The sequence below is a fragment of the Callorhinus ursinus genome, unplaced genomic scaffold (genome assembly GCF_003265705.2).
Source record: "Callorhinus ursinus isolate GAN/ISIS: 27379988/994484 unplaced genomic scaffold, GSC_fseal_2.0 scaffold1, whole genome shotgun sequence".
NCBI lineage: Eukaryota > Metazoa > Chordata > Mammalia > Carnivora > Otariidae > Callorhinus > Callorhinus ursinus.
Window position 1 is genome coordinate 115,158,015 of NW_027397063.1, and position 27,885 is coordinate 115,185,899.

At 39.2% G+C, this 27,885-nt stretch overlaps 1 protein-coding gene across 1 annotated transcript in view; it reads left to right on the plus strand.

The window, feature by feature from the left end:
• Window positions 1–803: 803 nt before the first annotated feature.
• Window positions 804–27,885, plus strand: part of STAG1 (STAG1 cohesin complex component) — a 428,102-nt gene continuing 401,020 nt past the window's right edge. The window contains exon 1 of the mRNA XM_025881833.2: window positions 804–1,042. The gene's annotated coding sequence lies outside the window, so the exon portion shown is untranslated. The remainder of the gene's footprint in view (window positions 1,043–27,885) is intronic.

The following is a 27,885-nucleotide window of genomic DNA, read 5'->3' on the forward strand; positions in this document are numbered from 1 at the left end:
TGCTGTGGGAAGAGAAATCGCATTCCAAAGCTGAGGCTGTATTTTCCCAGTCTAGCTACATTCCTTTTTCACTAACTAGCCAATGCTGCCGCCTTATGCAAAGCCGGCACTAAGGAGTGAATCTGCTTTACAGAGGCAGGGACGACGCCAATCGGCCTGGGGCAGGCACTGTAGCGTCTAAATCGGCATGGGAGGGCCGAAACAGTTCTCGAAACCTTTTCACCCTCACTCGCGAAAGCGCCTTGCCAACAGTCAACAATAAGTAGCTAACACAATGCTAAGCTCAGAGACCCTCTTTAAAAAGCAGGAGAGGCGGGAGAAGGGTTTGGCTCTTTTACTCCCTTCCCGTTTCCGCAAAGCGTGTCCCGGACGTGGGGTGGGAACAGCACAAGTGAGGCGGACCCGCAAAGAAACACCAGTCTCGAGACCTGAGGAGGGGCCTCAGTGAAGGGGCCGGGGGCGGGTCTCCCCCCCAGGTCTCGGAGAAGCTCCGAAAATGGCGGGCGGCAACTCGGCTAGCCGGGCGCGCAGGCGCCACCGTGGCCGTCCTTCCGCCAGCCTCGGGCGGCCCAAGAACCGTCCACAACGTCCTCACCGAGAGGTATCCGCCGATTGCGATTGGCTGAGCGAGGCTACCGCTCCGTGCAGGGGCGGAGTCTCCACGCAGCGGCCACGTTTCCCGCCCCGCTGGTGCGCGTGCGTGCAATCCCCACAGGAAAGCGTTTGCGCGCGTCCCCGCCGCGGCCCCCAGCTCGCGCCTCAGCTCCCTCCCTTTTCCGGGCAGGCCCGTCCCGTCAGCTAGGCAGTAAGCGTCGCGGCCAGCAGAGGGCGGTCCGGACCCAAGTCTGCAGCGGCGCCATTGGCGTGTGGAAAATGCCACCAGATGGCGGGTTAGGATTGCAGCTCCGTTGAAGGCGCGGCCCCCGCTCCCGAACCCCCGGCGACCACCCCGTAACAACCCCCCCACATCGGGAATAACACACCGGAGACTTTTGGGGGGAAACTAGGTCGACGGCCGGCGGCGCCCGGATGGGCAGCTGAGGTGAGTGCGGGCGGCGGCGACGGCGGCGGGGGGCGGGAAAGGGGGAATGCGGCGGCAGCGGCGCGGGGGCTGGAAGCGCGGATCCAAGATGGAGGCCGGGCGAGAGCGAGGAAGCGAGGGAGCGAGGGAGCGCGAGCGAGGAGCGAGCGGGCGGGCGGGCCGGGCGCGGGCCCCGCGCGGGGGAGGGAGGCCGCGCGGGCCTGTGCGGGGCGCGGCAGTCGCTGGCTGTCCGGGCGCCCGGGGGGGGCGCCTGTGGGCGCGGCGGGCACCCCGGAGCCCTAGTTCCTCCCCACCCCTCCCGCGGGCCCGAAAATTCTGCCCCCGCCCGCTCGGGCACTACAGCGACGGGCGCGGAAGCCTTTGTGGCGCGCTCGGGCCCGCCGCCAAGCCCGCCCTCCGCCCCCCCGCCCGGACTCTCGGGACTCGCCCGCGCCCGGCGGGGCCGGGTCGAGGCGGGCTGGTGCGAATGCCGTCCGCCGCCCGCCGCCCTGCGTTTCTGCGGTGTTTTAGCGGCGGCGTCGTCACATGACAACGAGCTCGCCTCAGCGGAGGGGCCTGGGGGTCGCTCGGCGTGGCGGCCGGCCGAGACATCTTCTCGGTGGGGTGGGGCAGGGGGCTGGCGACTGGGGGAGAAGGGGCGTCGAAGCCGGGCTTTCCCGCTATCTGTCCTCCCCGCCCCCGACGGAGGCCTCCCTGTGAGACGTGTTCAGGCCAGAGCACTGCCCCGCTAGTTTGCCAATTCCCCGGGATAAGAGGCCAATAAAAGTTGTTTTCCCTCCTTTCTCGGGGTGGGGGCGGGGTGAAGAGCTGGGAAACTGGAGTGCCTGGAGTTAGACCTGGGCCTCGATTGGAGGGTATGAACTGGGTGCTTCTTGTGTGCTCTAGGGACTTAAAAATTTTTTCAGGTCTTGGATTGCACGTCACCTTTTCTACCCACATTTGAAATGTTATCGATTCTCTTCACATTGCAGAGAATCGTGCCCGGGGCGTGTAAATCATGGAATGGTTTGGACGCTTATGGACCCAAAACAATGCAGTTTGTGACGATAGCGAATTATTTGCTGTTAAAGTTCTTGTTAAGATGGTGAATATAGTTTATTCCTAATCGTGGTCGTGACTAAAAAGGACTATATTTTCCATCTTCTTAGGGAAATATAGTGTTTGTGAAAGTATTTGAATTGGTGTAGAGAAAGTTCTCTGATTTGTGATTTATGTGGAATTTGAATATGATTCCTTTAGTTTTCCGTGTGTGTTTTTAAGAAAATTGCAAATTTTGATGGTGAGCTATACCTAAGGAAGTATACCCAACAGTGAAAATAATAACGTTTATTGTATGATATATTGTACTGTATTTTCATACTTATAGTGATTTCGATTTTAAAAAATTGCAGAAGGGAAATACTGAAAGATCCGGAAAGGTTGTCTACTTGCTTTCGATTTTTGTGAACACTTGTAACACAAATTGCTTGCTTTCTAAATAAAGTTCTGGAAAACCTACAGGTGTTCTAAATTTTTTTCTTTATATTTTTCAAAATTATTTTAAATTTAATCAAGTGGTTTACCAATGGTCATTTTTACAACCAAACTACTTTTGAGTGGAAATTTCTCAGTATCCACTTTGGTTTTGATGTTCTGACAGAGCTAGGAGATACTGAAATGGATGTGAAATGTGGGAAATTATGTTACTTGGATTTCTTCCGTTGAAGACAGTAATATAATTACTGCTGATTTGAATGGCTCTTTTAAAGCCTTAAGGGGGGGTGTGGTGTAGGGGAAAGAGCCCTGGACTGAAGTTACTTTAAACATGCCCAAGGTTTGTTATCTTTGGGGTGTCACTCTTTGAGGTTTACTTTTCTTATCACTAAAATGAAGGTATTAAATTATATGGTAGTTGTTTAACAAGATGTGTATGGAAAAAGCCCTTCTTTGTAGTTAAAACTTTAAACATTTTATGCAGTTTTAGCCTTTCCCCCTTGATTCTGGATCAGTGTATCTTCATAATCAATGCTGTGAGGCGATCTAATGCACCTTGAGGAAAAAGGTACATTTCTTTGTAGCCTGGGTGCAGGGGTACAAGAGCACCTGGTTCTAGGGGTCCCAAACAGACTGGGTCCAGCCACTTCCTGCTGACAAAATCCAAAGGCAGAGAGACGAAAGGTGGTGAAACAGTTTATTTCGGTGAGGCCAACACTGGAAGAACTGTCTCTCCCAAATGTTCAGACTTCTAAGTTTATATAAGGAAAATGTGGATCAAAGATGGTTGGGTACACATGCAGGTGGGCAGTGAAGGTCAGGTCAATCATTGTCTTAGGGTCTGTCACATGCGGCTTGGTGGCTCAGGGCAGTCCTTATTGCTTGTGGGTGTAGTTTTGGTTCTTATCAGGGATGCTTTGCCAGTAGGGTGTTTTGTCTGAGTTAAGAGATAGCCAGAAAGAGGAGCTTAATTAATAAAGTACAGACTGAGGTCAGAATGGAGGTAGCTAAAGCCCTGTTTCATCTTCCCCCTTTTTTCTTTTTGCTTAGTCCTGTAGTGAGGGAGTGTATTCATTTTCTTTTTTTTTTTTTTTTAAAGATTTTATTTATTCATGAGAGACAGAGAGAGAGAGAGAGAGAGAAGCAGAGGGAGAAGCAGGCTCCCCGCCGAGCAGGGAGCCCGATGCGGGGCTCGATCCCAGGACCCTGGGATCATGACCCGAGCCGAAGGCAGACGCTTAACCATCTGAGCCACCCAGGCGCCCCCATTTTCTTTTGATGTATAGCAAAGTACAACAAATTTAGCAGCTTAAACAACACCCAGTTATTGTCTCACAGTTTCTGTAGGTGAGAAATCTGGGTGCTTTGTAGCAGGACTTTGTACAGCATCTCACCAGATAATCTCATCAAGATGTCAGCTGTGGCTGACAGTTTTTATCTGAGGTTCAGGGTGTTCTTCCAAGTTCAGTAATTGTTGGCACAGTTAATTTCCTGAGGCTATAAGTCCCTCTTCTTAATAGCTTTTGGTTAGGTTACCACTAGTGCACATAAGCAGTTCACGTATGACTACTGTTGCTTTTATTCAGACAAGCAGGAGCCAGTCTCCTTGACTTCCTCTGTCTGTGACCTCTAGACTCTCCTTTAAGACCCCTTTTTAAAGCTCATCTGGTTCGGTCAGACCCACCCAGGATAATTTCCTTTTGGGCCACTCGACTGATTAGGGACCTTAAATACATATGCAGAATCTATTTGCCATATAACAGCCACTGGAGTGATGCTATCCCATTATATTTACAGGCCTCCCCACAGTCAAAGGGAGGGGAATTTATAGCGTGTGGGTCATTGAGGGTTCTTAGAATTTTGTCTGCCATTGGGAAAGAAGTATTTTTACTTTTGCCTTCTTAGAATCTGGAAATACATAGGAGAGAACAGAGGGAGAACAATAACCCATTTGACAAGTTTACTCATATGTCTTTAAACCTTTTCTTTCCCATATTTCCTGGTATCTCACTTTAAGTGCCTCTATGAAAACAATTTGTTGTATTTAGAGGAAATTAAAAACTAAAATTAAACTTTAGGTAATAAAAAAGGCAATAATACCTATTCTTAGGTAATAAAAAAGGCAATGGGAGATTATGTAATTGTCATTATTCCTTGTTTTACCCATTTTAGAGATGAGATTGAGTCTTGTAAGAGATTTTAATGCTTAAAATCACACTCCTATTAAGTGACAGGTAGATTCACACTCATTGCACCAGACAGTTGTGGTGTGATTAGTTCACAGTTTGTAAGAAAGAAATTCTTATGAAAAAGAATTATTTGAAAGGGTTAGAGTAGGGATATTATTGGCGAGCAAAGAACGTAGCAGAAGTTGGGTCATGGTATGTGGGATGTTTTGAGTCTAAGAAGAAAAATATTTTCAAGAGGAGGCAATTAGTTTTAGTTAAGGATATTAAGCTTTAAAGAATATAACCAAGGAGTTAAAATTGTGAGGGATATACAACTTAATTTCTTTATAGAGAGGGGATATAGTAGGGGCTTGGTAAATCTTTGTTAGCTGAATAAATATAAATCTTTAGAATTAAGATGTCTCTAGCTACTGTGACACTTCTTAGGGAAAGGTAGAAGCAGAGATCTAAAAGAATGCTCTTGCATAAACCCTAGAATGAGATGAATCTTGAGATGGGAATTAGGGTAATGTCTCTAGAGAAGGAGGGGTCAGTTTTCTGTCATTTCAATAGTTAAGAGGATAGGACCCCAGCTTCCTATCTTAGTGCTGAGAGAAACGTGTTTTATTGAGAAATATGATTCTTTTAAAGTGAGCTTTAAGTAGGTCATAGATCAGTTGGTTTTATAGAATCTTTTCCTCATATAATTCACCCCTTATTGCTTCCTTCAGGTTTTTTTTCCTTCCTCTCTTCTAATTCTGTTTTTGCCAGGTTGTGCTTGAAGGACATCTCAGGTCCTACTTTCATAAAATACATTCCTTTGTGCTATGGGCCTAAATGGTGCCCAAATAAGTTGCCCAAATGTCTCTATAGAGTTTTGCTGTAGTGAAACAGCTATAAAAATGGCTTTTAACTTGCTAAAAGCCCACAGTTAACAAAAACATTTTATATTGTGACCCAGTACAAACACATACACAATAGAAATAAAAGTTTCAAGAAATAACATTTAACCTTTATGTAGTGCTCTCTGATATTTTCTGATTTTGTTTTTTAAATTAAGAATGTTGGTTGCAACTCATCTAAGAGATACCATGACTCAAAGTTGGAAAAGCAGTGAATATTGGTAATCAGAGTAGTACAAAGTAAAACCATAAGAAGAAACCATTTCACTTCTATCAAATTGGCAACCATTAAGCATTTGGATAATATCAAGTGTTGGTGAGAATGTGGAGAAATTATACTCCCATTTTTGGCAGGAGTCTAGACTGACACAATCATTTTGCACAAAAATTTGTTTTATCTAGTAAGTTGAAGATAACATGTGAATAAAAATGTTCACAATAACCTTGTTTCCAGTAGCCAAAGTTTTTTTATTTATTTATGTTTAAACTATTTATTTATTTGTCAGAGCGAAGTGTGCACACACACAAGCAGGGGGAGTGGCAGGTAGAGGGAGAAGCAGGCTCCCCGCCGAGCAAGGAGCCCAATGTGGGACTCCATCCCAGGACTCTGGGATCTTGACCTGAGCGGAAGGCAGATGCTTAACGGACTGAGCCACCCAGGCATCCCAGTAGCCAAAATTTAGAAACAAAGTGTCCATCAGTGGTAGAATGGATAAATGGTGGTTTTCAAAAGTTAAAAGAACCTTGATTCCTAGGTTAATTTCACATGGTCACAGAGTATTATACTTTTTATATTTAATGTTAGGGATTTGGGGATATTCATGAAGGATATTGCTTTGTAGTTTTCTTTGGTTGTAATGTCTTTGTCAGGTTTCATTATAACAATTATGATGGTCTCAGAAAATAGGTCGGGATGTGTTCCTTTATTTACTGAAAGAATTTGTTTAACATTGATATTAATTCTTAATGGAATGTTTACTACAATTCACCAGTGATACCATCTAGACTTGGAATTTTCTTTGTGGGAAAGTTTTTGGTAATAGTCAAATTCAATTTTGTTAGTAGACCTGTGGCTATTCAGATTTTGTTTCATCTTGTCAGTTTTGGTAAATTGTATTTTTAAAGACATTTGTTCATCTCATTTCATTTATTGATATAATTGTTTACATGGTTCCATTGTTATCCTTCTAATGTCTGTAGGATCTGTAGTGATATCGCCTCTTTAATTTCTTGTGTTGGTAGTATGTTCTTTCTTTTTTTCTTGACTGGTATCATTCTTGGTTTACCAATATTATTTTCAAGTAATAACATTGCTAGTTTTCGCCATTTATTTTCTCTATCTCATTTGTTCTTTTCCTTATAATTTGCTGTCTTCCACGTTTGCTCTTTTTTTCTAGCTTCTTAAAGTGGAATCTTAAGTCATATATTTTAGACATTTCTTGTTTTTTAATTTAAGCATTCAAAACTGTTACTTTTCCTGGAAGCACTGCTGTATTACACAAATTTTGATATGTTGTATTTTTGTTACTCAGTTTGAAATAATTTCTAGGCTGCTTTGTAATTTCTTCTTTGACATGTGGATTACTTAAAAGTGTGTTTAATTTTCGGGGCACCTGGGTGGCTCAATTCATTGAGCAACTGCCTTTTCGGCTCAGGTCATGGTCCTGGAATCCCAGGATCGAGTCATGCGTCAGGCTCCTTGCTCAGTGGGGAGTCTGCTTTTCCCTCTGACTGTCGCGTGCTGTCTCTCTCATTCTCTCTCAAATGAAGAAAATCTTTATAAAAAAAGTGTTTATGGAGCACTTGGGTGGCTCAGTTGTTAAGTGTCTGCCTTCATCTCAGGTCATGATCCCAGGGTCCTGGGATCGAGCCCCACATTGGGCTCCCTGCTTGGCGGAGAACCTGCTTCTCCCTCTCCCACTCCCCCTGCTTGTGTTCCCTCTCAAGTTTCTTTCTCTGTCAAATAAAATCTTTTTTGTGTTTAATTTTCAAATATTTGGGATGATTTTAGATATCTTGTTATTGATTTCTAACTTAATTTCTTTTTGAGGTCAGAATATATTCTGTGTGATTTTAATTCCTTTAAATTTATTGAACCTTGTTTCATGGTCTGTCTTGGTAAATGTACCTTTCACAGTTGAAAAAAATGTATTGTGCAGTTGTTGGGTATAGTATTCTGTAAATATCAATTAGATTAAGGTGTGTTGGTAGCATTTTCAAATCATTTGTGTATTTGCTGGTGTTTTGTTTGTTTTGTTTTGTTTTGTTTGGAGGGGGAATGTAGTTTTATCAGTTGCTGAGAGGTTAGAATATCCAACTATGACCTCAGTCATAGTTGCCTGTTTCTTGCAATTGTCTTTTTCTCCTTTAATTCTGTCAATTTTTGTCTTATGTGTTTTGAAGCTGTGTTATTAAGCACATACAATACATAATATGTCTTCCTGATGAATTGATCTTTTTATCATTTGAAATATTTCTCTTTCTGGTAATACTTTTTTTTTAGGTCTATTTTATGTGATGTTAATAGAACCACTTCAGTTTTCTTGAACTTAATGTTCCCATTATATATCTTTTTTCACTGATTTACTTAAAAACTCATTTTCTTTGTGTTTCACTTGTACCTCTTAAAGGCAGCATATGGTTGTTTTTTCTTTTTTTTTTTTTAAAGATTTATTTATTAGAGAGAGAGAAAGCACAGGCAGAGGGAACAGTAGGCAGAGGGAGAAGCAGGATCCCCGCTGAGCAAGGAGCCCCATGCAGATGCAGGACTTGATCCCAGGACCCTGGATCGTGACCTGAGCTGAAGGCAGATGCTTAACCAACTGAGCCAGCCAGGCGTCTCTTGTTTTGCTTTTTTCTGATAATATGGAAGTAGAATCTCTCATTTATAGTAAGCATTGATTATGTGCTAATGCCTGTCATGAATGGTTAAAGGCCTGCGATTTTATTGTATTTGAAGGCTAACAAGTTAACCTGCCACAGTTTAATGGATGCTGGTGGGAGCCATGAGGCTCCCTGATTAGGGACGAGAACAGCGCACTACAGCAATAGCGGTAGTGATAAGTGGTGGTGTTCATACTGTACAGTATCCTCTAGTGTTGTAGACTAATTGTCCCAAGACCATACAGCTAACACATGACAGAATCAGCATTTGCATCAGATCTCTGAGCCCCAGTTTGCACACAGTAGTGTGAAGATATGACATCTGTACATGTAGTAGGTTGGTTACAGGAGAGGAATCTGAGGCTTAGGGAAACTTGAATCCTTATAATGGATAGTAAGCATGCTTCCCCTTTTCTCTGGAGGAGATGCTATTTCTCTTTCCAGCACTGTTCATTATGTAGATAATCTTGAAAAGTTTGGGACACAGGCATTCAGTGCCTCTGTTTTCAAGACATGCAGAAAAGTAAAAGACCCATGGAGAATTGCCTCCCAGAACTGCCCAATGAATTTTCTTAGTTTTCCCTATGTTGTTTGTGATTAAGTTTTCCTTATATTTCTCACATGGCTGCAATGTAGCTTTTCAGCTCTATATCTATACTGTGCTTCTCTTTGAGTTTTATGCTTTCAGCAAATTGGATAACATTCTTGTATCCTAGCCCGTCTCCACATGTCTTTGTTCTGGTGTTACATGTGTATAAGAAAATATTCATTGAGTATTTACTATGTACCAAAAGCATTTTACAATAACAAAGTAACAAAGCAAACTAATAGGAATAACACATGAAATACTGTGGAGGGGGTTAGATTCAAGATACTTTGGAAGCAGAACCTGCAAAATTAAGGGGAGATGGCCTTCTCCCTGTCAGTTCCCCCCAAATAATAAATACATTATGTTTTGGAAATGATAAGAGTCAGAAGAATTTTTCAGCAGAGTCCCTTTATTTTCTGATCAAAGTAACATTAATAATTAAATATTACCTGTACTGTTTTTAGGCTCTCTGGCAAAATTTCTCTTCATAGTTGTTGGATTGTTTCACAGTCCAGGTAGGTGTTTGGAGACACCATTGCCTATCTTCTCAATCTTAGGCAGACAAAATATGCTTTATACATAGTCAAGCATAAACATGACCTGCTTGTCTCTTTTGAGGTACTTCATTCCCTCTTTTATTCTAAAGCTTTGTTGACCCTGATTGTATTAGGTTATTATTTTTTCCTGTTTCAGTTACAGGACTGAGAGGTAGGCTTCTTCTGTTCTCTAGTAGTGATAGTATAAAGTAGCAAATGTGCAGAAATTTTTATGACATAACAAAGGATATAAAAGCTGAAATTGTCTTAAGTTGTGTTGTACTTTATTGTTCAAGCTTAAATTACATTTTGGGAAGAAAATGCCTTAGCGTGTATCTTGCGTTGCTAGGGACAGTGAAAAAGTTCATACGTTTACACATGAAGGAAGCACTGTCACATGATAAATGGCTAAGAAAGCCATTGTCCAAGAGAGTTCCTGGCAGCTGAGTCACACTGCTTGTGTTAAATTCTGATGCAGCCCCTTCCTAGGTATGTAAACGTGGGTGAGTTCTTTAATAACCTCTCTTAACCCTCATTTATAGAGGGTACAGAGAGGTACTACAGAGCCTCTCCTCTCTGAAGTGGGAATAAAAGCATACTTCTGTCATGGGTTGTTGTAGAAGTTAACGAGTTAGGTTTTAACTATTAGGCTGTATTGCATTGCACATAAATTCTAAAGACATTAATCTTTAAAAGTTGAATAAAATTATAATATAGATAAATGAGGTTACTTTGCAAAGCATTTTAATTAATTGGTTCTTATCAGCACATAGAACTAGCAGTAGATTAAAACTTTATTAATGAGAATGGTCAGAGGATGAGATATTCCAGTTAATTGAGATGAGGATTATAGCCAGAGTTTTCTGCTTATTGTTAAACATATTTCAAAAGTTGAGCTCTTTTTTTCTTTCTTAAGAAAGAACCGCATCCTGGAAAGGTATTATAATGCCTTCTTGGTAATGGAGAAATTTTGATGGCTGTATCAGTATTATTATTTATAAATATTAGTTTTGCATGTATAATTTTGCCAACAGACTAGGAATGAATTTTATCGAGCAGATTATGTTTAAAGTTACCACTTTGAGTAAGTTGCTAGATAAAATGATAGATGACTGCTTTTTCCTCTCATAAAAGTGAGGTACAGGTACAAAACCCTGGTTAATCTGTTTTTAAGTTATGGATATTTAGTATTTTATTTAGTATTTTTATTTGGGGCTTGAACTTACGACCCTGAGATCAAGACCTGAGCTGAGATCAACAAGAGTCAGACGCTTAACTGACTGAGCTACCCAGGTGCCCTGTTTTGTATTTTATTTTATAAATGTAAAGGAGGCATGGTGTAGGGGAGAGAAAACTAGTGAAGGGCTAGAGACCTGAGTTTTAATTACAGCTCTACCACTTACTAGCCATGTGTCTTTGAATCATTACTTCTCTGGACCTCAGTTTCTTCGTTGTAAGCTTAGTGTCTTGGACCCAGTTTCCAAAATGCCTGTAAATTTTTTAGTGCCTACGGAAATAATCAGAAAATCAGCTCTGAATCAGATAATGCAGAGGTTTTTATTTGAAAGTCTTTAATTTTGAAAAACTCAAGTGCATTTTCAGCAGGCTCCTTTTGCCTTTGATCTCCCATTGGTTATTAGAAAAATTTGTGCTTTCTTCTAGCTGATAAGTATATAGACCAAAAATGTTGATATTTAGATAGTATTGATAGCTTTTGGTGCCAGCTATGGGTGTGTGTTTACTTCTTTATTTGTTGAGAAAGAGATAGATTAATAAGTGTTTTCATATAATTTTATTCATTGTAAGTCATTCATACATTTATTGAAATCTACAGTGAGCCATACACTGTATGTATAAAGACATTGTTGTTCTGTGTACAGAGAAAGCAATTTATGATTCAGAACTTAGGTGATACCTTCTCCAAAAGTCCTTTCCTGATAACCTGATTCCTCCTCCTTTCCTCTCCCTCCTTTCCTGATATCCAGGGTTGGTCTAAGTGCTCTTCATTTGTGTTTTAGTAGTAATGCTGTGCCAGGGCTATCATGACTGTGGAGTTGGTGCTCTATATAAAGGTACCTGGCTAAGACGGTGGGTGGTGGCTGAGATCCAGATTTTATTCTGCTTGATAGACTGTGCATTTGCTTTTTTCACTTTTTTTAATTCACCTGTCCAAAAGAGGCCTTTTCCCCTAAATCTTAGAGTCTATGTGTGCTAGCATTAGTGTACTGTTGAGAACATTCCATAGTGGTTTTTTTTCTAGTCAAGTTTTATAGTAGGTAATACATGCCTCGAGGTGATTTGTTGAAGTGAGCAAGTACTTCCTGAAGATGAATTCTTATATCAGTTTTTTTTTTTAAAGATTTTATTTATTTATTTGAGAGAGAGAGAGAATGAGAGATAGCACGAGAGGGAAGAGGGTCAGAGGGAGAAGCAGACTCCCCGCTGAGCAGGGAGCCCGATGCAGGACTCGATCCCGGGACTCCAGGATCATGACCTGAGCCGAAGGTAGTCGCCCAACCAACTGAGCCACCCAGGCGCCCTCTTATATCAGTTTTGAAAGAACAGTGAAAGTTAGCCAGTCAAAAATGGTATGGTGGAGACAGGAATGCCATTTTAGGTGAATATAAAGGGACCAGGTTGTGATCTAGTCACCAGTGGGTTCTCAAAGTGTGGTCCATGCACCAGCAGTGTCACTATTATCTGGGAGCTTGTTAAGGAATGCATGTTCTGGGGCGCCTGGGTGGCTCAGTCGTTAAATGTCTGCCTTCGGCTCAGGTCATGATCCCAGGGTCCTGGGATCAAGCCCCACCATCGGGCTTCCTGCTTGGCGGGGGGTCTGCTTCTCCCTCTCCCTCTCCCTCTCCCCCTCCCCCTGCTTGTGATCCCTCTCTTGCTGTGTCTCTCTATCAAATGAATAAATAAAATATTTAAAAAAAAAAAAGGAATGCATGTTCTTGGACCTCTCCCCAGTCCAACTGAATTAGAAATTTTGCAGAGCCAACAATTTTTAACAGGTCCTTCTGGTGTCTCTGATAAAGCTTGAGGTTTGAGAGGCACTACTATACCCCACTTGTTGATGAAGCATTAGTTCAGTGTGTGTTCGGAACATTGGTTCATGTAGGAGTGATTAAAATACAGAGCTGAAAGTAGTGATGAGAGTTCCTAGTGTGCCAAACTGAAGAGTTTGATGCATAGCAAGGGTTGCAAACTATGTAATTGTCAGATTTGGTTACTGATTATAATAGTTTATGTGTTTATTGAGGATGTGTCAAATACTTAGTAGCATAAAGTAATTAAAGAGCACAGCAGTCTTATTTTGGTATTATTCCCATTTCACAGGTGAGGTAGAGAGGTTAAGTACCTTTTCCCAGTATTACTTAGCTAGGAAGTGGTGGGTTTGAGTCCAGGGTTTTGTGACTAAAGTCTAATCTCCTAAAACAAATCTTTTTTTATTTTTCTATTTTATTTTTTTTAAAGATTTATTTATTTCAGAGAGAGAGAGAGAGAGAATAAGCAGGAGGGGCAAAGAATCCCAAGAAGACTCTGTGCTAAGTGTGGAGCTGGCTGCGGGGCTTGATCCCATGACTCTGACCCTGAGATCATGATCTGAGCTGAAACCAAGAGTCAGAGGCCCAACCGATTGTGCCACCTTGGTGCCCCCAAAGCAGATCTTTTTTTAAACCAGGCTTCATGCACTTAGATTGGAAAATAATCACGTCTTTATCTTCACTAACCTGTAAGTGAGATTTGGCATTTTGTTTGATTTTTTTATGTGAGCAGCAAATCACAGTTGTGCTAGCAATACCTGTGATTTTGTTACTAATAGAAATGAGAAATATTTTCATATTAAATTACAGATGTCACAGATGTCCCAAAATACCATTTATCATAATCTGTATTTTAAAATCAGGCTGTTAGATACTTTAGATCTTTTATTTACTGTGTTAAAGAAGTTTATATTAGTTTGTCACAAATATGCTTTTTTAATTTGTTGATAATTAATATAATATGATAATTCTTTTTCTAAGCATGGTACCATTTGCTGAGAGAGAGTTTAGTGGATAGCTTGATGTGTAGGGTGGACAGGGAATGAAAAAGTCCCATTTGGTTATCTCTCAGAAAGAGATCCTTAGAGATACTCTCTTGTTCCCCGCTCTTTGACTTGTTAAATAGGACTGAACCCCAAGTTCTCATTACACATCAAAGTTAGTAGATTAAAAATTGCTTTGGGCCTAGAGTGTGCTTTTTCTAACACTTCTTAAAAAATTAGAGAAGAAAATGATATGCATTATCTCACCAGGCATTTTCTCTTTTTAAAGGTTTTATTTATTTTTGCAAGAGAGAGCGCGTGCATACGCACAAGCACAAGTCGGGCAGGGGGGCGGGGCAGAGGGAGAAGCAGACTCTCTGCTGAGCAGGGAGCCTGTTACGGGGATCCTAGGACCCTGGGATCCTGACCTGAGCCAAAGTCAGACGCTCAACCGACTGAGCCACCCAGGCACCTTCACCAGGCATTCTAACTATCCTGTGGTCTGATACAGTGTTGTTCAGTAGAACTTTCTGCAATGATGTGTATGTTTTGTATGTGTGCTGTCTGGTATGGTAGTTATTAATGAAAGTGATGCAAAGAAGCAAAATAGTATAACAGTAGTTAAGAGCAATGTAATATTAAATCATAGCTAATAGGTTTTCTTACATAACAGACACTGTTCTAAGCATTTTAATATGTTACTTAATTCTTTCAATAACCCTGTGAAGTGGGTACTATTGTTAAGTCTCAGCTTATAGATGAGGAAACTGAAGCACAGAGAAGTTCAGTGATTTTTCAAAGGTCGCATAGCTAGTAATTAGCAGAAAGAGGATTCACACCTTGGCAGTTTGGCTTCCTTTATGTTCCTTTTGTAATACACTCCTTTATCACTTTCTTCAAATCCATAGATGCAAATACAGAATACTGTCAAACAGTATTTTAGAGGGTTTAAGGAAAATCATTTTGTTCTAATTATTAACTAAATATTGTGTAATACTTTGTAGTACTTTGCCCTTTGTTATTTGAGTCTAATCATGAACTCAGTTTACTGTTTTATTTCCTATAAGTAGATTTGTGTTAGATGTAGTAGGTATTTTTAGTAACCAACACTGATATTATTAAACAGCAATTTAGATCTCCCCCCGGGTTGATTTAAAGCTAGGTTCAAAAATGAATGTTAATATGGTTATTCTGTTTACTGACACTAATTGCAATGTACTTCTGAGGTCATTTTGTGATGAATTGGTTTTGTTTAATGGATATTTGGCTTTCCCTAATCAATGTATGTGAATAACTTAAGCTATGTTACACCCAGTATGTTATGTCTGTGGAGGTCCAGAAGGGGGAAGGTATCTTTTGGGGACAGAGTTCTATTCTTAACCATATTCAGAGCAAGCTGGTGGTAGAGTGAGATTAAAAGGGGCAAGGGAAGTGGCTTTTTTTGTGGTGCCTGACTGTTCAATCAGTTGAGCATGCAACTCTTGATCTCAGGGTTGTGAGTTCATGCCCCTCCATTGGGCATGGAGCCTACTTAAAACAACAACAAAAAGAAGTGGCATTTTTGTTTATCTGCTATAGGCATTGTGCTTGGTGCTCTACCTACATAGCTGTCATTTATTGAATACAGGCTATTTATCACACCTTTCTAGTGCTTTAGGTTTATTACGTATGACATTTAATCTCTACATAATCCTTCAGAGAATATAGTGGTTATAAATAGGGGTAATAATGAGATGTGTTCTGATTCCATATGTGTTGTGGAGGTAGAGTAGGTGATGAGGGAAAGGAATGAGTCAATGATTTCCAAGTTTCTGACTTCAATAATTGAATGAATGGTGGTGCCATCCTAAGATGCAGAAGACTGAAGGGAAGACCAAGAATGAAGAGTTCTGATTTTTCATAGAATCTTTACCATTAATAGAAGACACGACACTATTTCACATACAGTGAGAAAGAAGCATAAGCCATAATGCCTGTACAGCCTGTAATTGGTCACAGTAGCCACTCATTTGTTGAAATTTTTTATCTATTTTCAGAGATTGGACAGTTTCTTTTGCCTTCATTTGCCCTGCTTGGCATGGGATAGCTTGTCCTTTTGTATGTATTTTGCAACAAAATTCAATCAGGTACATCTATGTGTGGCTATTCTCATATCCCATAATTCACTTCCTTGTTGTTTTACAAGAAAACATGGAATTGGGATTACTGCTAGCAATAATGAATGTTTGATTTGCTAATCTCTGTTTTTGTACTTTTGTACATATTAACTGTTCATTTCAGTGCCAAATTATAGAATATTTTAAAAGACATTTTAAAGGTATTTAAAGTCAACATGCATGAAACTAACAATGCACATAACTCAGATGATGACATGGTGAACATCTATGACAGTTCATGTTTGAACAATGACAGCTCTGTTTAATTACTGTCTGTCTAGCACACTTATAAAATGCCATTGATTGTGAGATGTATCTTTACCTCAAAAATGTTAAAATAAGGGGAAAAATATACATGTAGAATGGGTGAAGTATACAAGATGGTGTGAAAATTCCTATACCAGTCCATTTTACATATGATATGGGTAGAAATGGATGAATAGTACCACTGATGGTAGTAATGTTAATAGTATGAATGGTTTTTGTGTTATGAAAACTTACCTTTTAAGGAAATCACTGGGAGGTGAAGATTTGCATTTGCAATGAACTGTTCAGTGTTAGAATTTGTTGAATGGGTAAAGAGGTCAACAAGTAAATAGTTCTTAGGCAATATTGTATAAGCTAAGTGATAAAATTAAAGCAATGAAACTGTGTACATGTATGTTTTGAGGGGGTATGCCAGTACTAGCAGAACAATTAGTACAGAGTAAAATTGTAGGTGGCAAATGTATCTTAATTTTGGCCAGAGAACCTAACCTCCATTTTTTCACACTACACAGTAAGTTCTAGTTTAATTTACATAGCTTTAAAAAACCAATTGTTATAGTTTTGCTGCATTATGTTAAAAGGATGGTAACCATCACCTAAAACAAACATACTGAAATTTTATTAACCAAAGCAAAGTTCCTGTTACATAAAATGGTGCATGCATGCATGTGTGAGTATAATTTCTTTGATGTACAAAACCCAAATCTTTTACCACTACTACCCTTCAACAGGAACACAGCTGTGGCACTTTAGTCCAAGCCATAGCCAGACACCACAGAAACATCAGGTACTTCTGTCATGTCTGATAGTAATTTTTTTTTCTAATTAATTTCCCCAAATGATCATGATTTTTTGTTTTTTGAGATTACCTGTTCAGAGACAAATAATCGATTTGTTAAGTTGCATATACCCTACTATGACTTTGTTACTTGTTTGGCACTTAATTAAGTACTACTAGTACTGTGATAAATTATAATTCAGTAGTGGCTTTCTTTACTACTCCATGTCTTCAGGGAAAGGACATGGCTTTTGTGTGGTCCATAGCAGCAGAGCACAGTGCTGGGCAAAGTAAGAGACATTCAATAAATAGTACTTCGGTTCATCCAAATTGAGCAATTTAGATTTCTACCAAAGACTATGCTTGACGACAGATGTTGGCAAGGATGCGGAGAAAGGGGAACCCTCCTACACTGTTGGGAATGCAGGCTGGTGTAGCCACTCTGGAAAACAGTATGGAGGTTCTTCAGAAAGTTGAAAATAGCTACCCTACGACCTGGCAGTTGCACTACTGGGTATTTACCCCAAAGATACAAATGTAGTGATCCTAAGGGGCATGTGCACCCCAATGTTTATAGCAGCAATGTCCACAATAACCAAACTATGGAAAGAGCCTAGATGTCCATCAACAGATGAATGGATAAAGAAGATGTGTATACACACACACACACACACACACACACACACACACACACACACCATGGAATATTATAGAGCCATCAAAAATGAAATCTTGCCATTTGCAATGACATGGATGAAACTAGAGGGTATTATCCTAAGCGAAATAAGTCAATCAGAGAAAGACAGTTATCATATGATCTCACTGATATGTGGAATTTGAGAAAGAAGGCAGAGGATCATAGGGGAAGGGAGGGCAAAAATGAAACAAGACGAAGCCAGAGAGGGAGACAAACCATAAGAGACTCTTAATCTCAGGAAACAAACTGAGGTTTTCTGGAGTGGAGGGGGGTAGGGAGGGATGGGGTGGCTGGGTGATGGACATTGGGGAGGGTATATGCTATGGTGAGTGCTGTGAATTGTATAAGACTGATGAATCACAGACCTGTACTTTTGAAACAAATAATACATTATATGTTAATTAAAAAAGAAAAAAAATATTTTTTTAAAGATTTTATTTAAGAGAGCGCACGCGCACATGCATGAGTGGGGGTGGCGCAGAGGAAGAGGGACAAGCAGACCCTTGCTGAATGGGGAGCCTGCCTGGGGTTGGGGGGAGCTTGATCCCAGGACCCTGATATGATGACCTGAGCTGAAGTCAGATGCTTAGCCGACTGAAACACTCAGGTACCCCTACTCCTTTTAATTAGAGATTATTACATTATAGCCTCAGATATGCTGATATCTTTCTTTCCTGAGATTCTTTTATTGTGCTGTTTGTTTCTAAATCTTTTCAGTCACCTTTTCTCTGTCTACTTCATTCATGCTGTTACTGACCAGTTTCATTCTAAGTTCAAGCTAGAACTTGGAAATAGGGAATAATTTTGTCATATGACTTTAAGCAGATACACATGCACAAATTCTTGTCTATTAAAGGATGTTATATTGATGTGTGGGGTGACTGATTTGATTATAGTAAGGTTTTTGGTAAAGGTTCACTGGTTCACTAAAAAATTTGGAAGCTTTTGGAGCGCCTGGGTGGCTCAGTCGGTTAAACATCTGCCTTCGGCTCAGGTAATGATCTCAGGGCCCTGGGATTGAGCCTGGTGTCAGGCTCCCTGCTCAGCGGGAAACCTGCCTCTCCCTCTGCCCTTCTCCCCTGCTCATGCTCTTGTTGTCTCTCTCAAAATGAATAAATAAAAAAAAAAAATCTTTAAAAAAATGTGGAAGCTTCCTTTGTTGATTCAAAATATCATGGGATTTACTTAGAAATGTTGAAGAACATATAGATTTGTAATTATAATACTTCAAACATTTGAACTTTTTTCCATTTGGAAACCTTTCTAGTTCTCTCAGAAAAGGAAATTTGAATTGTTAGGAGCAATTCATTTTCTAAAATAATAATAACAAATAGTACTTGGCTATGAAAGACCTCCTCATGAATTTTTGCATATTTTGAACTTTTTGAAAAATTTTTTAAAAATTATATATTTATTTTAGAGTGCATGTGTGCGAGTGGGGGTTGGGGGGATAGTCAGAGGGAGAGAATCTCAAGCAGACTCCCTGCTGACCGTGGATCCCAAGGTGCGGGGAGGGGGCTCAATCTCATGACCCTGAGATCATGAACTGAGCCGAAATCAAGAGTCAGATGCTTAACCAACTGAGCCACCCAGGTGCCTCTTGAAAAAAAATTTTTTTTTTAACGTGGACACTGATAGTTTCTTTTCAGTCTCCTGGAGTCTTTTAGTCCTTTGATAGCTTTTGTCCCCCTTCTGCTTTAATTTTCTTATCTAGCCTGGAACCTTACGTAGCTTTTGAAATATGTTGAGCTGCTTTGCACTTTTGTCTCTTTATTACATTTGTCTAATAGCCACAGATCAGTTCATCTTTCTTATTTCTATGTACCTGGTTCTGAGCTACTAAGCACATCTGGAGAAAATTACAATTTTGCAGACTGGAGCCACTAAATACTCATGCTCTCCAATCTTAATTGGACCCTCAGTATTACCCAGTAATTCTTTTTTATTCCTAGTTGTTTCTCATTTCTCATAGCAGTTATTAAAAAATTTTTACTATAACAGAGTACTTCATTTCTCTTTCTCAGTAGATGACCATATCTATTCATTGAGAAACTTTTTTTTTTTTAAGATTTTTTATTTATTACTTTGACAGAGAGAGACACAGCGAGGGAGGAGTGGGAGAGGGAGAAGCAGGCTTCCTGCGGAGCAGGGAGCCCGACGCGGGGCTCAATCCCAGAACCCTGGGATCATGACCTGAGCTGAAGGTAGTTAGACGCTGAACAACTGAGCCACCCAGGCGCCCCAAGAGAAACTTGGATTTAATTATCATTTTATTACTTTTTATTTTTTTAAAGATCAACCATTTTATTTATTTATTTATTTATTTATTTGCCAGAAAGAGACAGCGCACAGCAGGGGGAGCGGCCGGCAGAGGGAGAAGCAGTCTCCCTGCTAAGCAAGGAGCCGGATGCGGGACTCAATCCCAGGACCCCAGGACCATGACCTGAGCCGAAGGCAGACGCTTAACGGACTGAGCCACCCAGGCGTCCCTAATTATTATTTTAGTTCTGGAAGATGTTGAGATGATTGAAATGAGGTTAGATAGAGATTACCCTGACGTTTGCTATGCCCATCCTATGGAGGCATACAGCAAACCAAGATATAAATTTTAGAACAAAATTTGAAATATGTATCTTTGGGGTAATTTTGGTTGACTCTACTGTGGGCTAATTTTAGTATAAAATCACTTTTTCAATTACAGTTACATTCTTAGAATAGTTTTGTGTTTGAAATTTAAGATTAAAAGAAGTTCTTTGTTGTGTAAGAGGTTCTAAATATCTTATGCTAACTTTTTAAAATTGCAGTACAACATATTAATACATAAAGTACACTGCTTATAAGCTTGGTGAATTTTTACCCATGTAATCTCTTAGATCAACATATAAAACATTTCCAGCACTCCGGGAAGTTTTCTGTATCTCTTCTCAGTTATCTCCCCCTCCAACTCCCCACACCTGTTCCAACTTTTGTAGCCACCAGTTAAGTTTGTACTTTGTCTAGCTTCTTTTGCTTTAACATGATTTTTGTGAGATTCGTCCATATTGTGGCATGTATCAGCAGTTCTTTTTTTATTCCTATGTAGTATTCTGTGTGAATATACCAAAATGAATTAATTTATTCTCTTGTACGTGGACATTTGGGCTATTTTCCTTTTTTGGCTATTGTGACAAAGCTGTTGTGAACATTCTTGTTCAGTTTTCTTGGTGAACCTAAACCCTCATTTCTTTTGGATAATTATACCTAGAATGGAATGTTTGGAAAATTTGCATATGTTTAGAGAAATATACTTCTTGATACCACTTTTATAGTGGAACCAAACATTAGCTTCACCCTACCTTTCTATAAGCAGTGTCATTCCTTTTGATAAAGAATACAAAAAGAGCATTAAATAGATTTTGTAGCAAGATTCTGAAAGAAGGCACTTCTTTGTTTTCATTTACTTACGAAATTAAAATTCTTCATTTGGTTCTAAATTAAACTACTTATTTCTGTTAGTACTTCCTTCCATATTGCTTATAAATCTTTTATTCCTTTATTAAAATTTGAACATTTTTCTCTGTCATGGTCTATTCTGATCCCTGTAAGATTGTCTTTCTTATTTATTAGAGGATTTCTCTGACCACTTATAAGACCAGAAAATAATCATTGGTTTTCCTGGCCGAAACATAGGCCTTCTTGGTTTTATTGGGTTGGCCTTTTAGAGACTTGCAGTGAATGAAGTAGAAGAACTATTGGATTCAGAGACTAAAGACCTGGATTTTAATCCAGGTCAGTGTTTATTAGCATGTCCTTTTGTAAATTACTTTTACCTCACTTCCTCATTTGTATTGGGAATAAACATGTATGTCCTGGTCATTTCAGAGGATGTTGGCTAGTAAATGAGCTAATGTAACAGTGCTCTGCAGACTATGAAATATGAATATAAGCACTTGTCTTTTTTGGGGGGACATTTTGTACATTCGTAGATTTCTAAGCAGCATTCATTTAGTTTGTAAAACAAAATACAAGTTTCAGAGGCATGGAGCAGGACAGTATAGAGTGTCTCTCGGGAAGGTTTACTGCCCGATGAGTAAGTTCTAAGTGTGGCAGGTACTGATGAACTATGTACCAAATTCTGGTTTTCAGAATTGGTATGTTCAGAAGTTCAATTTATTATTTACATTTAGGAGTGATGTAGGTTTCAAGTGATTTCAAGTCCGAAGAATAAACCAGGGTATCATATTACTGATACGCATTGAGAAATGTAACTTTCTAGTGAAATAGTCAACCTGTGCTCACCTTTCAGTGCCTTCTCTTGTAGGAAGACCTGTATCAGACGCAGATTATAATCCGAAGATTGACCAGTAAACCTGGAGTGAACCCAAAGCGCGTTGGATCATTTTAGTTGTCAGTGTTATTGAGCTGTGATAGCCTGACAAATCTGTCTGCACTGTAGCAGATCTGGGTCAGTACACTCTATCCAGGGATAGTGTTGGAGACAAACTGCCAAATTTAATTTGTTTGAACACTCCTCACTATTCAGTTAATTCAGTTTCAGCTTTCATATAGTCATGGACAAGGTCTGGGTCCTGCTTCCCATGCCACCTTCTTTGGATTTTGTGTATTTACTTTCTTCCTTCTGCAGATGATTTATCTTATGTTTAAGTCTTACTAATTTAATTCTCACCATAACTTTACTTCAGTTTAAAGGAACATTTTCTATGTGTCCATATACTGCTTCACTAGTGGATTGAATGTATCCTTGCAAAGTTGAGTAAGATACATGTTGCTTCTAGTGCACCCTTCTGGATGTAGGAAGAATACGGATTTTGTAGTCAAACCTGGATTTCAGTATTGGCTCTGTCATCTATTTAGCTGAGACTTTGGTCACGTTACTTCTTTAAGATCCCTCTATCCATCTATCATCCTAGAGGCGTGATAGTCCTCCTCCTCCTCATTGTCTCTTTCCCCTTCTCCATCACAGTTATGTAATTTATATAACATGAAATACTCTCATTTTTAAATATATACTTTAGGGATTATTAGTTAATTTGTGAAACTATGCAGTCATCACCACAATTGACTTTTACAATATTTCCATCACCCCGAAGAGAAACTGCACCATTTGCAGTCACTTTCTGAACTAAGCTATTTTTTGTATCTATAAATTTGCCTTCTTGGGACATTTCATATAAATGGAACCATACAATATGTTGTCTTATGTTTGGCTTCTTTCATTTGACAATGTTTTTAAGGATCCATGTTATAGCATGTTTTGGGACTTTACATTTTATTGCTGAAGAGTATTCCATTTGTTTATTCACCAATGGACAGACATTTGAGTTTCCACTTTTTGGCTCTTGCAAGTAATGCTGCTGTGACCATTTGTATACAAGTCTTGGTGTAGGCCTATTTCATTTCTCTTCCCTTGATACCTAGGAGTGGAAGGAATTGCTGGGTCATACAGTAAATTTATGTTTGGCGTTTAAGAAGTTACCAAACTTTTTAAAATGGTATATATATACTTTTTAAAATGTAAAGTGATAACTTTACATTTCTGCTTACCAATGTATGACGGTTTCAGCTTTCCTATTCTTTTTATCAGAATATTTAGGATGTTTATTTGATTAGATTTCAGTATCACACATGACAGTAACTGCTGTCAGTGAATAAGAAACATGGCATCACAGGATTTTACTACTCCAGCTAGGGAAAAAAAAACCCAAAATTCCACGTATATCAATATAATGCTGAATATTTTAAAAACCTAGATTTTCTACTAGGTGAATGTGATTACTTGAAAAATTTCAATACAGAAAGAAAAATTTCAATACAGGAAGAAAAATTTCAGTAAAGGACTCCATAGAACAGTGGTCAGAATTTATCACTTTATTAAAAACAACTTAAAAAAAACAACTTTCAATTATAGAAAACTTAAAACATGCAGATGAAGATAGAAGAGTTTGGTGAATCGTCACATACTCATCATCCAGCTTCAGGATTGTTCTCATGTCCAGTCTTGTTTCATCTGTACCCATATCAGCAACCCTCTCCCCCATATTATTTTGAAGCAAATCCTAGACATCTTAAACATTGCCATTGTCATATCTAAAGCTATTCGTAATTCTTTATTAATAAGAATTTATTACTTTTGAAAAGTGAAATGGAGAAAAAAATTTAAATACGTCTATTTAAAAATAGAAACACTTAAAAAAATAGGTTCCCAAGCTCAGGAATTGGAGTGCTTTTATATAAATATATGAGTTTTTGTTTTTGTTTTTTTTTTTAAGAAATCTCTTCCTTTTTTTTATTATGTTGATGTAGTGTTTCATGATTCATTGTTTGTGTGTAACACCCAGTGCTCCATTCAGTAAGAAATCTCTTCCTTTTTAGGGGATGTTTAGGTTGTAAATCTTCCTCTCCTCCAGAGGAAAAAATTATAAAGTTTTGAGTGAGGCTGGGTTATATTATCATTTGGTCCATTTACATGAGAATAAATGTCTTTGGAACATGGGATGAGGTTAGAAGGAGTTTGCCATTATTTGTTTATTATTTAGTAGACTCCACACTGGGCGTGGGGCTTGAACTCACTATGGACCCTGAGGTCAAGAGTCATATGCTCTACTGACTGAGCCAGCCAGGTGCCCTGAAATTTGCCATTTCTTTCTTTTCTTTTTTCTTTTTTTTTTTTAAAGATTTTATTTATTTATTTGACAGAGAGAGACACAGCGAGAGAGGAAACACAGGCAGGGGGAGTGGGAGAGGGAGAAGCAGGCTTCCCGCCGAGCAGGGAGCCCAATGCAGGGCTCGATCTCAGGACCCTGGGATCATGACCTGAGCCGAAGGAAGACGCTTAACGACTGAGCCACCCAGGCGTCCCAAATTTGCCATTTCTAATAGGAATTGACTTTATTACTGCTTTAGGGAAATTATTTTTATTTTCATTCAAAATTGAATTGCTTTAAAAATTCTTTTTTTTTAAAGATTTTATTTGTCAGAGAGAGAGAGAGAGAATACAAGCAGAGAGAGTGGCAGGCAAAGGGAGAAGCAGGCTCCCTGCTGAGCAATGAGCCTGATGCAGGACTCCATCCCAGGACCCTGGGATCATGACCTGAGCCAAAGGCAGATACTTAACTGACGGAACCACCTGGGCATCCCTAAAATTTAAATTTTTAAGCATTACTTTCTATAACATTCCTGATTTAGATTATAGATTCGCTGGATAGTCTCAGATCCATGGTCTGTTTTTTTTTTGTTTGTTTGTTTTCTGAAAATGCTACAGTTTTTCTTTCCCTGACATGTAGAATTGATTTCTTATTAGTACTAAAGTGTCTATAACATCAGAGTCAGTGGTACCTATTTGTGGTAAATGTGGGCTTTGATTTTAGTTTCACTACTGACCCAAATGGGCTGCTCTGCTTTTTTGAGCCTCAGTTGACTTGTGACATGGAGGTATTATAATATCTGTTCTTTATTCACTCATGATTGTCCAAAGAATAAAATGAAAAGTTAACTAAGTGCATGTAGATTATTTTTTGGGTATAGGTGTTAGGTTAGGGTTAACAATACTGTGTGGCTTTATGCTCCATGCATTTACAAAAAAGCAGAGAGAAGTGGAGACAGTGCAACTATTTATTAAGTGCCTGTTATGTACAATTGTGATAAGCCATTTAAACAAATTCCCTCTTAAGCCGAAGGACAATGCTGGAAGAGATATATCTTCTTTCCAAACCAAGGCTCAGAAATATGAAATAATTTGCTGGAGGTATATATTGTTTCTTCACTTTATATATGAGGAAACTAAGGCTTGGAAAAGTGTAACAATTTGGATAAAGTCTTACAACTAGTTAGTGTCAGAATTTGAGCCCACAGCAGCTTTAATTTGAAAGTGTATGCTTTTCTACTATGGCCGGTTGTATAGGAGGGAGGGAATGAACAGATGTTTTCACACTCCCCCCCCCCCCCAAGTGTTGAAATGTTAAAAGCTGCTTTGGCCAGTTAGCTAATTACAAGATAGTTTTAATATAGCTATATTTGTGGGTTTGGTCAGTAATTTATTTAGGCTTTACAGAAGAGTAGAACTTGTTTGAGTCATATTTTGTTATCCACATGGCTAAATTGGGTTTGTAGGATAAGCATCATAGAAGCAAATGGTCAAAGTTACGGGTAATAGCATTATTTCCAGAATTTCAGTTATTCAGGTACAAATGTCATCGGTTCTGCAGTATGTATTTACCATTATTGCTGTTATTTACTTAGTGTCTTCTTAAGTTGTAGTTTTCCCCCTGAGTTCATTTCAGAAGGAAACTAGAGTATTATAGTGAGTGGGAAACTAGTGTCACTTGCCATAAATAGAAAAGTAACTCTTAAAATCAATAAACAACTATAACAAAAACTTGGTTAGTGTAGCACCTTTAACTATTTTACTTAGCTACCAGTGGTTTGCATTATCACTCTTTGGAAAACTCAGATTTGGAAGATTTAACTTTAAGGATTTTATCATTTTCCAAGGTAAAACAAACTGATAAAGATTGATCAAAGGAAAGTGCAGGCATTCATAGTGTAGCAGATCTGAGCAATGGTCAAGAAAGAATTTTTTTTTTTTTAAAGATTTATTTATTTATTTGAGAGAGCAAGAATGAGAGAGAGTACATGAGATGGGGGAGGGCTAGAAGGAGAAGCAGGCTCCTCGCTGAGCAGGAATCCCGATGTGGGACTCCATCCCGGGACTCCAGGATCATGACCTGAGCCAAAGGCAGTCGCTTAACCAACTGAGCCACCCAGGCGCCCAAGAAAGAATTCTTGAGACATTGTATGGTGCAACTTAGTAAGTTTATTTATTAAGTAGCATGGGGAGAGGACCTGTGGGCAGAAAAGGCTGCACTTTTTGCTGTATGAAGCTGGTGGTTATATGCTTATTGCTCAAGGGGGAGGGGATGTGCAGGGAGTATGAAATCATAAATGTTTCTTTGATTTTCTCCTGGTAAAACTACTTTAGCAAGATTTCTCTGGTGCTTATCATTCAGTTTGATATTAACTATTGGTGAGATAATACAGGAAGTCATGAGATGCCTTAGGATGTAGCAGCCAGCATGTATTTGATCTTTATTCAAACTTGCGGGTTATAGGTCAGCCTTCAGGGCTAAAGATGAACATTTCTCTACTTCCATGCCTCATCAGTACTAAGCAAGAGGAAGACCAGAGCAGAAACCATTTGGGACTAGACCAAAAGTGATCTCTTTAAGTGATGGGAACTATCATAAGTGGTTCATGTCAACTTACATATACCTTTCATATATTTTTTAGCTATAGTAATTGTCTCAAATGTGTAGTAGACTTTTCATACTTATATGCCTTTTGAGAAGAACTTTGTGAAATAAAGCACATAAAATGCATCAAACATAAATGTATTATTTAAATAATTGTAAACACTGAAATTCTAATTTGGTCAAGGACACGAACATTGTCAGCACTGAAGAAACTCCTCCACTGCTTGCCTATTTGCATTAAAGCTCCATCCCTTTCCCCTAAATGAACCATTAGCCTGACTTTTATGGTTATAATTTTCTTGTTTTGAAAAAACATTTCTACCTCCAAAGCCTAGTTCGGCTTTGTCTGTTTTTGAGTTTCATGTAGACAGAACCACTCTCTATGTGTATGGTTTCATTCAGTAGCACATTTGTAAGATTTATACATGTTTTGTGGATCTGTTGTTCATTTTTATTAGTTTAGTATTAGATTGGGTGATTATGCCACAGTTTATCCATTTTACTGTTGATGTTTATTAGATAATTTTCATTTTGGGGCCATTACAAATACTTCTTAAAACACTGCTGTGTATGTTTTTAATGCACATGTGTAGCCATTTCTGTTGGATCTGTGTCTAGGAGTAAAATCTCCTGGTCCTAACATATGTCATCAGTAGAAAATGCCAGGTAGTTTTCCAAAGTGGTTTTACCAAACTTTATTTATTTTTTTTTTTTAAGATTTTTTAAAAAATCATTTGAGAGAGAGAGTGAGAGTACAAGCTGGGGGCAGGAGGAGGGTCAGAGAGAGAAGAAGCAGGCTCCCTGCTGAGTAGGGAGCCCAGTGTGGGACTCCATCCCAGGACCCTGGGATTATGACCTGAGCCAAAGGCAGATGCTTAACTGATGGAGCCACCCAGGCGTCCCGAAACTGGGATACTTTAATCAGGAGTTCTATAGCAAAATTTTTGTGAACAAAATTTCATTCTAGTTCCAAGTCAAACTGTCCAAGTCGTCTCCATTTATAAAGCCTGAGAGATCCCAGATGCTACACAAAATAGTTGTTTTTGGTAGTGTCATCTTCCTTTTGTTTTTAAAGGAAGCTGGACAGTGATTATTGTGTATTGAAATAGAAACGTA